Here is a 14,428-nt window from a genome sequence, read left to right as displayed (position 1 = left end):
TTGAAAATTACTGTTGACAGATGCTGTCCATCCAATCTGACAGCTTACACTATTTTGCAAAGAAGAATGGACAAAAATGTCACTCTCTAGATGTGAAAAGCTGGTAGAGACATCCCCAAAATGACTTGCAGCTGTAATTGCAGGGAAAGGTGATTCTACAAAGCATTGACTTGGGGGGCTGAATACAAATACACGCCACACTTTTCACATATTTATTTGTAAAAAAATTGAAAACCATTTATCATTTTCCTTCCTTCCTGTGTTGGTCTGTCACATAAAATACCAATAAAATACATTTGTGTTGTTGGTTGTAACATGACGAAATGTGGAAAATTACAAGGAGTATGAAGACTTTTTCAAAGCACTGTATATAATTTTTTAAACAAACTGTAGATATATATATATATATATATATATATATATATATATATATATATATATATATATATATATAAACATAATAAAATATATCGAATACTCATATCAATCAATCAATCATACTAAAAGATGTATAAGCTATGTGTGTTTAACAGAATGAAAGCTGTTGTATATCAAAGAAGTACAGCTATGCAAATAAAGTAAGTTGCTTATAAATCACATACAAGAACAGAGCTTCCTGTATGTGGGTAACAAACATTTGTAATAGTATTATGTACCACAGCAGTCTAAGAAATTATGGTTGGGATAGAAAAAAAAATGTAATTTTACTTTTAATGCATGCAACACTCGTTTTGTTTATTTTCTGTTTTTTGTGAATTTTATCTCACTTCCTGTCAAGTAAAAATACTGTCAGCAGGACAGGATAAATCTCTGTAATTGAGCTCCAATACCAGTAAAAAGGGGTTCAAATACATGCCTACACTATTCAAATCTAGAAAAAAACATTTTTGGCTTGACACACACTTTAAAAAAGTGGAGAAGGATTCCTTCCTATCAAGTTTTAATTCTGTCTGTGCCCTTAATGGGGAGAGTTTCTACTATTTCCTTCCCCTGGACAAGATTGACAAATGGAAGTTGCTGACCATTCTCTACTCTATTCAAAATATAAATAATAGATTTAAGCTTTTTGTTGACAAAAAAAAGAGAAAAAAAACTGACAGTTGCTAACCCTTCCCCACCCTAATCTAAAATATAAAATGTGGATTTGGGCTTTGTGTGTATTTTGGCATTTTAAGCACAGCCATGTTTTTCTGCAGTCAAATGCTGCATTGTGATCAAAACTTGTGTGGCTCTACTGATATGACCTTACAGTATTGTAATGTAAATATTTAACTGATATCAGTGTTTGATGTCAAAAAGAACAGTTTCTCAGGCTTCTAACCCACAGTGAAGTAGAAGACTACATTTGCGATCAACTAAGGCTAAAAAAACAAAAACACAACAACAAAAAAACGCATAAAAAATGCTTGTTTTAGCAGTCATTTATGTATGTTTACAGGAATATGGTGTTTGGAAATGTATGTGCATAAAGGTATTCTACTGGCTAGAATATTCATTTATTCTAGCCACTAGAATGCATTTACATGCATTATGTGCATTTATGTACAATAAGTGCAAATACATGTAGCACCGTCCTAGTTAGGTTGCTAGGTTGTTGGGCAAATTTAGTCATTTTGGTTCCTCTGTAATCGGTGGAGCAGTGAGTGACTTATTTTGTCTGTTTTGGAATTTTACAGGCTGCAGGTTTGTTTGCTCTCCTCTGCCTTATAGAACGTTTTGAAACATGGGGGCAGCATAAATATTTATGGTGCTGCAGCCTATTCTTGGAAAGGTTTGCCCAGAAGGTAGCTGAGAAACCCGTAAATAGTCTGAGCTGTAGAACAGTAGTGACTTTCTGTTCAAGGGATTCCACCTCTTTAGAATGGGGGGTGAGGGTGGCTATCCCCCAACCTCCAGGCATTCTGCTGTTTCCAGTTGCTGTTGAGGTCCTGGCTTTGACATGGCTGGGAGGCCTACGTCTGAGAGGATATCCGACACCCTGAAACTTCAGCTAAGGATCCAGTCCACATAACCTCAATGGAAGACACCTGAAGAAAGCTGAATAGGTACAGCTATCTCTTGAGTACAGCTTTGTTGCAAGATCCTAGTGACTGTGTACCATTAGAATTACTGGGCCTCGTAGATCCTCTCCTGAGGGGTACATACTGAGCAGCCCCCCCCCCCCCCCCCAGTTTTGTGGAAAAAATCTGAGCTATCTAGTTCCTCTACTGAGAGGTACATATATGCCCTGTTTCCCCCCGAAAATAGGACATAGTTACATAGTTAGTAAGGTTGAATAAGGACACCAGTCCATCCAGTTCAACCTGAGTGAGTGTCTACAATTGTTCCTATCCCTGTACATTGCACACTCACATCGGTCCCTACCCTCAAGGAGCCCACAATCCAAGGTGTCCATTCATATACTAGGGCCAATTTTGGATAGAAGCCAATTAACCTACCTGCATAACATAAAATAAAATAAGTGTGTGCAGGACCGCTTTAACTAGGGCTTATTTGGGGGGTAGGACTTATATTGCAGCCATAACAGACAATCACGCTAGGTCTTATTTTTGGGGAAACAGGGTGTTAGTCTCCTGATTTCTTGTAGGAGAACTGTCCCTGAAAGCTGGGTGAAATAGTTTCCCTCTTGAAGAGTACATACCTCTGACCTCTACTAGCCTTTCACAGGAAGATGGTCTTCTGAGTTGAGCAGAAGAACCGTTTCTAAGTTTCTATGTTTCTAAGTTTGCAACTTAGAGAAGTGGGTCCTCTTGTTCCTGTTAGTGGTCCTGGATTATCCCATACCACCCTATGCCCCATCCAGGTTATTTACAAATTAAATTTAAAAAAAATACATCCCCTAGACTGTTTTTCCTGACAGTATGCCCGCCTGGACTGTGCTCTATATGTGCTGGTGGCCTCTGCATTAGTGAGGGAGAACTATCTTTAGTATCTGTAGTGGAAGTGTACTGTACAATGAACAAGAACTCCAAGAACATGAGTTTGGGGATTTTCTTTTATTTTTTACTTCACTGAACAAGCACAAGCACCAAAGTTATATGCCTGAATGTGTATGGTCAGCTAACATCTGAATTCAGAGGTGTTAAAAAAAAAAATGCCAGATGCATGCTTGTGTGCATGAGGCTTAAAGCTCAATAAACTTTGACTGTGATTATAGGTAAATTCTGAATGCCAAAGGATACAGACTCACTAAGAAAAAACAGTGTACATGAATATTTATATTGTTCTTTATTTAACTGTACCATTCTCCATAAATAACACAGAATTTTGAAATTAGTATTTACTTTAAGTGTGTGTTTGTGGCAATTTTTTTTTCTCGCAAATTTGTGGAAAGTTGTTACCTAGTTCAAATGTAAATTCATCTGCACAGTTGAACTTCAGTGCTGAACAAGACCCAGAGGACTGGCCTGGCTACCACTAACATAATAGGTGCCAAGTAAGTTGAAACAAATATAAGCCAGCAAGAAATGACCATGGACAGCATTAAGCAGATTTAGAATGATAAACATAAAACTCATGAATACAAAATGTGTTATAAAAAAGTTTCTCACAGATGTTATTACTGTAGACATCTGTGTGCCTGAGCAACATGTGCAAATGTCAAAGGAAAACACGTACAACACTGTGTTAATGAGTGTTAGAAATTCTTGGCAGTATTTTGCTATTTGATAATATATGAGTGTGATACATTACAATGAAAAATAGCCCAGCCTTGGCAAGGTTAGTGACATGCTTGGGAGCCTACAGATGTATCCCCTGTCACTATAATACACTCTCTGATTAAATTTTGTTTAACTGGAAACCAATATTCAAAGACATTTAAAAAGAAATGGAAACTGTTCATAGTTTTCACATAAAGCCACAGTAATACCTACTTTTTCATGGTACAAACACTAACAAAATATGTCAGTAAGCCGTCTGCCTTACATTCCAAATTTTCCATCTCACCTCTATTCCAACATAGCTTATGGTTTTGAACATACTATGATATAGACCTTCTAATACAGGTAATGCAGGCACCGTAACATTTTTTCCTTCATTTCAGAAATATTCTTTCTTACCATTTTTACAAGGTTAAAAAAGCTCTGCCATTTGACCGCGCATTTCTTCTTGGGGTTACAGGACAACACAGTGTGCCTGTATTCCATAGCCTATTAACCACTTCAGCTCCAGAAGGATTTACCCCCTAATAGCCAGGCTATATTTTGCGATACAGCACTGCGTCACTTTAACCACTTCCCGACCAGCGCACGACGATGTACGTCGACAGAATGGCACGGGCAGGCATATTGGTGTACAGGTACGTCCAATATTCGATGCCGCCCTGCCATCGGGAGCGCGCCGCCGGCGGCGCGCTCCCGCGCTGGTCGGGACCCCCGTGAGTCCAGCCGCGGGACCCGCGGACTCGATCGCCGCGGGCATCCCCGCGATCGTCTCACGGAGCGGCCGAATGGAGGAAATGCTGTATAAACAACATTTCTCCATTCTGCCTAGCAACTAGTGACGCTGATCTCTGCTCCATGTGATTGGAGCAGAGATCAGTGTACACTAAATGAAAGCCCAACCCCCCCACAGTTAGTAACACACCCCTAGGAACACTTAACCCCTACACTGCCACCCACTGGTTAACCCTTTCACTGCCAGTGTCATTTACACAGGAATCACTGCATTTATATAGCAGTGATTACTGTATAAATGACAATGGTCCCAAAAATGTGTCAAAAATGTCCGATGGGTCCCCCACAATATCGCAGTCACAATAAAAATCGCAGATCGCCGCCATTACTAGTAAAAAAAAAAATAATAAAAAATTATTAATAAAAATGCTATAAAACTATCCCTATTTTGTAAACGCTATAACTTTTGCGCAAACCAATCAATAATCGCTTATTGCGATTTTTTTTACCAAAAATATGTAGAAGAATACGTATCGGCCTAAACTGAGGGAAAAAAATGTGTTTTTATATATTTTTGGGGGATATTTATTATAACAAAAAGTAAAAAATAATGCGTTTTTTTTCAAAATTGTCGCTCTATTTTTGTTTATAGCGCAAAAAATAAAAATCGCAGAGGTGATCAAATACCACCAAAAGAAAGCTCTATTTGTGGGAAAAAAAGGACGTCAATTTTGTTTGGGAGCCACGTCGCACGACCGCGCAATTGTCAGTTAAAGGGACGCAGTGCCGAATCGCAAAAAGTGGTCTGGTCTTTGACCAGCAAAATGGTCCGGTCTGCAAGTGGTTAACTGACAATTGTGCTGTCGTACGGCGCTGTGCCCAAACAAAATTTCTGTCCTTATTTTCCCACAAATAGAGTTTTCTTTTAGTGGTATTTGATCACCCCTGTGTTTTTTATTTTTTGCGTTATAAACAAAAAAAAGTGCCAATTATGAAAAAAAAATATTTTATAACTTTCTGATATAAAATATTTCTAAAATAAAAAAATAAAAAAACTAATTTGATAATCAGTTTAGGCCAATATTTATTCTGCTAAATATTTTTGGTAAAAAAAATCCCAATAAGCGTATATTGATTGGTTTGAACAAAAGTTATCACGTCTAAAAAATAGTTAATAGATTTATGGTATTTTTATTATTATTTTATTTTTCTACTAGTAATGGCGGCAATCAGTGATTTTTAGCGGGATTGCGACATTGCAGTGGACAGATCAGACACCTAACGGACATTTTTGACACATTTTTGGGAACCAGTGACATTACTACAGTAATCAGTGCTAAAAACTGCACTGTTATTGCACTAATGACACTGGCAGGGAAGGGGTTAATATTAGGGGCGAGCTAACTGTATGGAGGAAGGACTCACTGAGACAACACACAGATCCGTCTTCCTGCATAGCAGAAATACAGGATCTGTGTGATCTTCCCTGTCAGAAAAGAGATCTGCATTGTTTACACAGGCAGCTTCCCATTCTGTCACTGCGGGAATGATCGTGGGTGGCTGGCGGACATCGAGTTCCTCCGGACCCGCCTATTGGCTCCCCCGCTGGCCAATGGAATCACGCGCATGCCCATAAAAGTGAGTGCACGAGTTGACACACACCTACGACAATTTGCACAGCTGAGCCACCTTGCCACAGTATAACTGCGGTGGGTGGTCGACAAGTGGTTAAGCTTGAGGCAAGATACAGGCTGTGCTTGAGCAGATTGTTGTGATCAAGAGGCAGGCTGTAATTGGGAGGGGGCATGTGCCAAAGGCAGGCTGTGATTTTTTGGGGGGTGTGGTGGCTGTACAAACTCCCCAATACAGGCATGCTATGTGTCTGCACAGTGTCCTATACCTGTGAATGGCCAGACAAAGGATGAAAACTGACCCCACTAACACAGATCAGCTTCTGTGCTTTATGTGGACAGTTTAGAACAAGAAATAAGAAAGGTGATTAGCAAGATAAACCAGATACCTCTGATGGAAGAAGTACATGAAAATAATATGATTTATAAAATACACATATGTGAGCACACATAGAAAAAATAAATATATAGGGTAGTATACACTTAAAAAAATGCAGTCCCCAGCAGCATTGAAGTATCACTGCAGCAGTGGTTCTTTTACGTTTCCTGCTGTTGTTGCTCCTGTAGTGCTACCAGTTTGGCCTGTGAGCTCCCTTATTAGACTGAGAATAGCATATATAGCAGAAAATACCATCACTTGAAAGCAGTACTTTTGCATGTTGCTATCTGTTTTGCAACTTATATAGGAAGATTTTGGTAAATGGAGACATTTATTATTGATACAAATTTGTGCTAGCATATACAGACAAAATTCAGTTTACAAAACCCAATGTTATTTTAAGGGAATGTATGGTGCTTAATCATTTTCGTTTTTCATCTATCATGGTCAATATGAAAAAATTGGTATCTGTATTTTATGATAATGTCCTGCCAGGAAGCGTCGATGGGGCCGCACAGCAGAGCGATCTGTCACTGACTGTGCCTATGGGACACAGCCAATGACTGATCAGTGACCGCTGTCACCAATCACAGCAGGTCACATGACAGTTGTACACAATGGATGGCTTCCTTTCATGCCATACATTGTGTACAATTGTGTTGCTAGTTGTGATCGGTCAATTTGATCACATGGTACAGACAGAGCCAATCAAAGCCCGCCTGTACCATGTGATTAGCTTTAACCAATCACAGAAAATCACAACAAAACAAACAGAATGATTTAATTTAATTCAGTAAAATGTTTGCTATATGTAAACATAATGTGTAAAAAAAAAAATATATATATATCCTGATAACTTCCCCAGAACAGTACAACATTACTATGGTAACATTAAATTGCTCTGGTCACAGTGTTAAAAAAAAATCAATAAAAAAAAGAAAAAAAATGTAATACTTAAAATGTATAATTTTTTTTATTTCGTATTGTCACCAGTGAGTGCCTTTGATCACCACCACACCAGTTATATGATGATGCTGTACTACACTGGTGACAGCATGTAAAAAAAAGAATTACAACTTACAAAAACCTGCCACGCCTCTTACTAAGTAAGAGTTCCCCCAGTCCTTGTGACATTGCCAGCAATGATCTGTAGTATTTGGAAAGAATTTATGCAAAAGAGATGGTGTAAGATACCAAAGTGTCACAAATAAATGTCTTGAATCAATTTGATCATTAAAATGAAATTAAAACCACATGATCTATCTCTATACAGATGTAGCTCAGAACATTATTAGCATCCATAGGCCAATTGAACATACCATTTAAATTTAAATGTAAAACTAAGTTTAAAACCGATATCAGAGCAAGCTTCGATAGTCATAGTCACCAATAAAACAATTGCTATCCAATTCTACATTAAGCCCCTTAGGCAAAAGTGTGTCAGCAAGGAATATCCAATGTGTTTCACGCTTTGAAAGTTCCCTAACAATATTGGATCCCCTCCACACTGGTTTCAAATGGTCCACACCCCATAATTTTATGCCAGATGGATCTCGATTATGGAACATTTTAAAATGTAGGGACTCACTGTGGTCTTTAAACCCTACTTTAATATTCTGGATATGTTCTGCTATCCTAATCTGTAAAAAAAAGTCTGTTCGTACAGGTTATATACATAAGTCCACATTGGCATTCCAAAGCATAAACCACGTCAGTAGTATTGCATGTACTAAACTCTCTAATGAGAAAATCCTTATTATTAGAGGTAGAAGTGAAACTCTCCAACCCCCTCAAGGGTCTGGTTACTTCTCAAGCTCTGCATTTCCTGCATGCAAAGAAGCTATCCCTATCCCAAAAAGATGGTGGTCTAGTGGGCAGGTTTAATACTTTTTTTTTTACTACTTTATTTCCAAAACTGGGTGCTTTCCTATATATAAATCTAGGATTAGAGGGGAGCACAGGTTTAAGTATTCTATCTAAAAACCATAAATATTGACTCTACTTCTTTATATTGCAAATGAAATCCTGTAATAAAACCCCATTCCTGGCTATCGGTATTCCTACATGTTGCTGTCCCACCAAAACAACTTTCTCTAGGTAATGCCAATACTTCCTCCACTATTTTATCAAGATGGTTTGAATTATATCCTTTATCAAGAAACTTGTATTTCACTATTTTAGACTGGGAGATGTAATCACTGGTGCTAGAACAATTTCTTTTGACTCTCATAATCTGATCTTTCGGGATGTTTTTAAGCCAGAGGGGATAATGTCTGCTTTGTAGACATGTGCACACTGAAATATTTTGTTTTGGAATTTAGTTTTTCGTCCGAAAAATATATTTATTTAGTTACTCCCAAAATTCATTTTTTATTTATTTTGTTTTTCGTTAAAAATTGCATTAGTCCGAAAATCCAAATTAATTAAGGTTGAATCTGTCATTGAAGGCTTATGGTGTCTGTTGAATGTTCAAAGAAGATTAGACGGAGCAGCTAAACTGTATGACTCCGTATAGTTTAGCTGCTCCATCAAATCTTCTTACAACTTTCAGCAGACACTATAAGCCAAAGATTCGACCTTTGTACTGTATGTTTTCTGCTGCTTTGTTGAATCTTTGTTGTTCTTGTTGAATGTATATAGTTCAAACAGAAAATGGACTGGTGCTAGGGATCACTGATCAGACAGGTAACAGGATAGGGTATATAGTATCTATATAGAATCTCAATCTGTAATATAGAATCTATAATAATAAATCTCCCCCACAACACGGGCAGCCTCTGAGGCTATCACAACACTAGCAGCAACACTAGTATCACTATCAAGTTCACAACACTAACACAATAGTAGCAGATTATTATGAAAATGTTAAGTTGAACTGTAGCTTGCTTCACTATTGTTCTGCTGCTGTGCTTATGCTTAATTGCTAAATAATTTAGGTTCTCTGACAAACGGGCCGGCTAAGATTGACTGTCTTCTGAAATGATTCAGTGTGTGTGTCTTTCTCTGCTAGCAATCGTAAGTGAAAGTAAGTTGGCTGTACGTGTGTACTTAGTTCTAGCTATTTTACTGCTCCTCCTCTTTGGTTACAATCAACCAATAATATTCATCATCATCATTATTTTTATTTTACTTCCCCCACCCAATTCCAGCAGCAATCTTTTCTCTCTATGTCAAATCTCTATGTAGAATAATCCTGGACTAATAAAGTTAAGGTTAGGCACATTTGACCACAGGTTCGATAGACACAGATTGTTATTGTCAGCGTTATGTTGAATCTCCTATCTATATCGAACTGTTGTCAAAAGGAAAACAAAAATAAAGCATATGTTTATGTCGGTTCTTTGGTTTTTCGGATTCTGCACTTTCGTTATCGTTTGTTAAAACGATAACAAAAATACCTGAAATTCGGGCAAAAATGCATTCGGACGAAAATGAATGCACATGTCTACTGCTTTGTACTGGGAGGTAGCTATTACGGTCAGTGGGCTTAAAGAACACCTTTGTCTCAAGCTTATCATTCTGCCTATACACATTAACGTCCAGGAAGTTGATCTCATCTTTGCTCCACTGACTTGTTCATTTAATACTATTTCCATCGGTATTCAATTCCTTAATTAACTGTTGAAGAGATTGTGTTGATCCTGCCCACATAAAAAAACAGGTTGTCTATATATCTTCTATAGAAAATGAATTCTTCTCTTTTTGCTCTAAACATAGTTTTGTCCTCCCACTCTCTCATAAAGAGGCTCGCGATACTGGGTGTGAATTTCCTTAAATGTCCTTAAATTTATTAATGGGTCTTTTAGGACCACATTTTAGACCAAGATGTAAAATATTAGTTTCTTTATGAGCCAAAGTCCCATTACTCGGATTGTAGATTCCTCCTAGTCCACCTCCCTCCTTTTTCTGGACCCTGTGTACAGCCCTACATCCCCTTGTTCTACTCTCCTTGGACCTTGTTGCTGGACATTGTCCCTCTCCCAGTAAGGTTGTTCTTTCCACTGTTACCTCTGGAAAGGTGTTAATTTGAGGTGTATTGGAGGTCTCCCTCTGCAAGGTGGGTAACCTTGGCCCCTTCTCTGCCACCCTCTTCCTCTCCCTAAAAAAGGATGCAGTGTTTGAGATCAATTCCTATCCTCATATTCCCACAGTGGTTCAAAGCTTTTATATACTGGAAACTGGTAAGAGTTTTCATAGGATGAGTGGTGATATTCCCTCATTTGTCCACCTTTCCCTCTTATTCCTCTTCCCTGACCTCTACCACTTCTAATAGGGGTGGAGTGATTCACTGGTGGCTGTGTTTGTATTCTATTGTCCCTAATGGTGTTCCCATACATGTGTGATGTATGTGGAGTGGGCTGTTGGGATCTCACAGATTGTGTTTTGAGGCTGATAGCTCTCCGTATTAATTACATTAGCAGTAGTTGTCACTGTCTGCTGCCATGAGTACGCTATAATGGCTCTAAAATCACCTAGATCTCTATGAAACTTTTGCGTCTTTTTCTTTTGCTTGTCCTTATCCACCTTTATATATGGTTATTATATATGGAATTATATATGGAATTATATATGGAATTTATGATTTTGCCAATAGTTTCTCTTTGAAGGAAATTGATTGTTATGCCGCGTATACACTATCGGACATTCTGACAATGATATCCTGCATTTATTTCCGATGGATGTTGGTTCAAACTTGCCTTGCATACACACAGTTGCACAAATGTTGTCGGAAATAACGAACGTCAATAACGCAGTCACGTACAACATGTATGATGAGCTGAGAAAAATTAAGTTCAATAGCCAGTGCGGCTCTTCTGCTTGATTGCGAGCATGCGTGGAATTTTGTGCATCGGAATTGTGTACACACGATCGGAAATTTCCGACAATGGATTTTGTTGTCGGAAAATTTGAAAACCAATTCCGACAAAAAATGTCCGATGAGACCTACACACAGTTGGAATTTCTGACAACAAGCTGCCATCGAACATGTGTTGTCGGAAATTCCAATTGTGTGTATGCGGCATAAGGATCACAGATAATGCATAGTCTATGAGGGATCATAAAGTTGTTTTATTATACAAGTGGACTTTCTATTAGCTATAAGCTGACTCACCACCACCTGTTTGCCCATGTGAGGCTTGGTTAAAAGAACAAAGACACTAGGCACCCTTACCTAGAGACAGCAAATAACAAGAACAATAAATGACATTTGTGTAGTCCTGCATAAACCCTGCATAAGTAATACCTTGCTTAGTTTTTAAGTAGGTCAAATAATTTCTAAATACAATTAAAACAAAATCAATGCAAGCTTTTTGCAAAACAATTGCATGGAGAGAAAAAAAAGATTAAGCATTTACAACCACTTTAACCATGTTTAGTACACTCCTTAAATGTTGTTAAGGAGTAATACTTCTGTATTTTCAATACTTTTTTGTTTCAGTTATTATTACTATATCTATATAGCTATAACTATTAGCTAAAAATAATTTCCTGATATTTCAAATTTTTACTGTTTACTATTTTTATTGTTCCATAGATTTATTTTATTACACAAACAGATATGTAAATGCACCCTCTAGTGTTCATCTATATCTCAGAAAATGGTATCTCAGTTTATGTAGTAATAGTAATAATATTAATACACAAATTAAAATAAAACATGCAGCTATTGTTGGTGTGTTTTTACTATGTGCACTAGTGCCCGGTGTGTACCAGGGGTGAGGAGGGTGGTGTGATATGCTGTTTCTGTTAACTTTTTTTTTTTTTTAAGTGTTTAATTTAGGTTTCCTTTTAGTAAATCAGGTATGTTTTACATGGCTTTACTAAACTTTCATATTATTTCACCTCACTTCAAACTACTAAATCACTATAGCCTTAGATACTGGTGTACTGAATGAAATATACTAACTGGTCTACATAGGTAATAAGCACATTTAAATGATCCAAAATACAAACTGAATTATGAACTTTGCATAGAAAGTTTTAAATATTAAAACTCATTCATGAGATCATGAACATTACAAGTCCCACAGGATTAGAGGGCTAACATAGGATGACCCCTATTACAGGGGACAAACAAAAAATAATAATAAACATTGTAGAGCAAAAACTATGTTCTTCCATCCCTGAGTCTAGTTACAGAGATAAATACGTTTTTAGGGACTTTAAATGAATTAATGGTCTGGTAAGGCCAGGTATTCCATCCCTTGGAACTTTAATTGAAATTATGGCCTGGTAGGGTCATACATTTCCATCCCTATTATGGTCAGAAAAAGGAGGGCAGAGCCAAAAGGTGGGACTTTAAATGAAGCTCGTGGTTAGCCAGATAGGCAAATAGGTGAACATAATCAGGTTTAATTAATTGCATGCCATATAATACAGATAATAATATAAAATAAAAAACACATAAATTAATACAAAAGTAGTACAATACACAAATAATACTTGATTTCTTTCTGTAACTAGACTCAGGGATGGAAGCACGTGGTTTTTACGCTACAATGTTTATCATTATTTTTTGTTTGTCCCCTGTAATATGGGTCATCCTAAGTTAGCCATCTGATCCTGTTGATCTACTTACCATTATGAGTAAGCTTGCTACTCAATTTACCAACATTATCTATTAATCTCCCTCTTATGTTTATTTTTATGTATTTACTTTTAGTATGTTTCAAATTGATATGGTGATGTTATCACTGCCCAGCTGATCTGCCATGCATGATTGTTTCTCCCATCCCGGGAGCTGTGACGCGCCTGCTGGGTCTCCCTTAATTACCCCCCGCTGGTTGTGGTGGGGGGTCGGGGACATCGTCACTGCGCGTCAGCGTCCCCACCCTGCACTGGCCGTGCGGCGCCCTTCTGGCGCTACCATGCCTATGTTGTGAGATTGACATGCTCGTCAGCTGACTGGGGAATCCTTGGTGCTGACTGGCCGGGGTCTGCTGACCTGGCTGGTTCTGCTCCTCCCCCTTGTCTTGCTGCATGGTGTGACGCCGGTGCACATCTACGTGGAGGGGCATATATGGACGCCTCCCGGGGTGGCCACTGACACTCGAGGCTTTCTTCTTATACACCCACCTGCATGCTGGCTAAGGACTAGCCTCATGCCCTTACTTTTGGCTTTTCATTTTCACTGGTAACTTATACACTTTACCCACCCCCCCATGTTGAGGGCATGCGGCCTGGTACAGTTCGGGGGGGGCGCTCGCTCATCCTCACCCCCCTTCCTGACCGGCCGGGCAGCATGCTCAGATAAGGGTCTCTTATGGACATTGGGGGGACCCCCACGCCATTTTTTCGGCATAGGGGTTCCCCTTAAAATCCATACCAGGCAACAGGGCTTGCAAGGTTTCAAACTCACTGATAAAAGCGCCGAGATTGACTTCCTTTTCTAGTCCCGTCGTAACTCATCACTATCAAAATGAACGGACTTTAGTCCGTGTGCAGGCAAGTCCGTTGATTTGGAAGTCTGCCGGTACTCCGTCGGGAGGACCTATGGAACCTAGTCTGCCAGAAAGTCCGGTAATGTGTGGGTAAGTCTGTTAGTACGGAAAGTCCGTCAGAACTCCGATGGAATTCCGGCGGGAAGTCCGTCGGACCTAGTCTGCTGGAAAGTCCGGTCGTGAGTACAGAGCATTCGATGTGATGACATTGAATTACACTGGTTTTCTTTTTTTAGGCTTTTGTCCTTTTTTTCACCTGGAGATCCTACCAGTAATACACATCATATCCTATGGTGACAACACTTACTCTTCCACTGTATCTTAGGAGGGAGTTATGGTTGTCATTTAGACTGTCCTCCTGTTCTAGACTACAAATAGCTCATCCTCTATCTTTATTACATGGTGGGAGGGGAATTTGTAGTTTGCAGACTATAGCTTTAAAGGAAAATTGTGCTTGCAGCTTAGCTCAAAGGAAGTGATAAGGACACTGCATTTCTGGCAGAATCAACAGATATTTTCAGTGCTTGCTGAAAATGTACTTAGGCTGAAAAAAAGTGATTTCCATTGTGTTTAGATATT

At 38.6% G+C, this 14,428-nt stretch overlaps 1 protein-coding gene across 1 annotated transcript in view; it reads left to right on the top strand.

Annotated features, from left to right (window-relative positions):
- The window catches only part of SLC7A11 (solute carrier family 7 member 11), a 430,028-nt gene that overhangs the window by 162,709 nt on the left and 252,891 nt on the right, over window positions 1–14,428 (top strand). The gene's annotated exons all lie outside the window — the stretch shown is intronic.

This window comes from Lithobates pipiens, unplaced genomic scaffold (assembly GCF_037356315.1).
Source record: "Lithobates pipiens isolate NorthernLeopardFrog02 unplaced genomic scaffold, aLitPip1_a1.2 Scaffold_13, whole genome shotgun sequence".
NCBI classification, from domain to species: domain Eukaryota; kingdom Metazoa; phylum Chordata; class Amphibia; order Anura; family Ranidae; genus Lithobates; species Lithobates pipiens.
The sequence above is the reverse complement of the archived record's forward strand: the minus strand, read 5'-3'. Positions and strand labels throughout refer to the sequence as shown.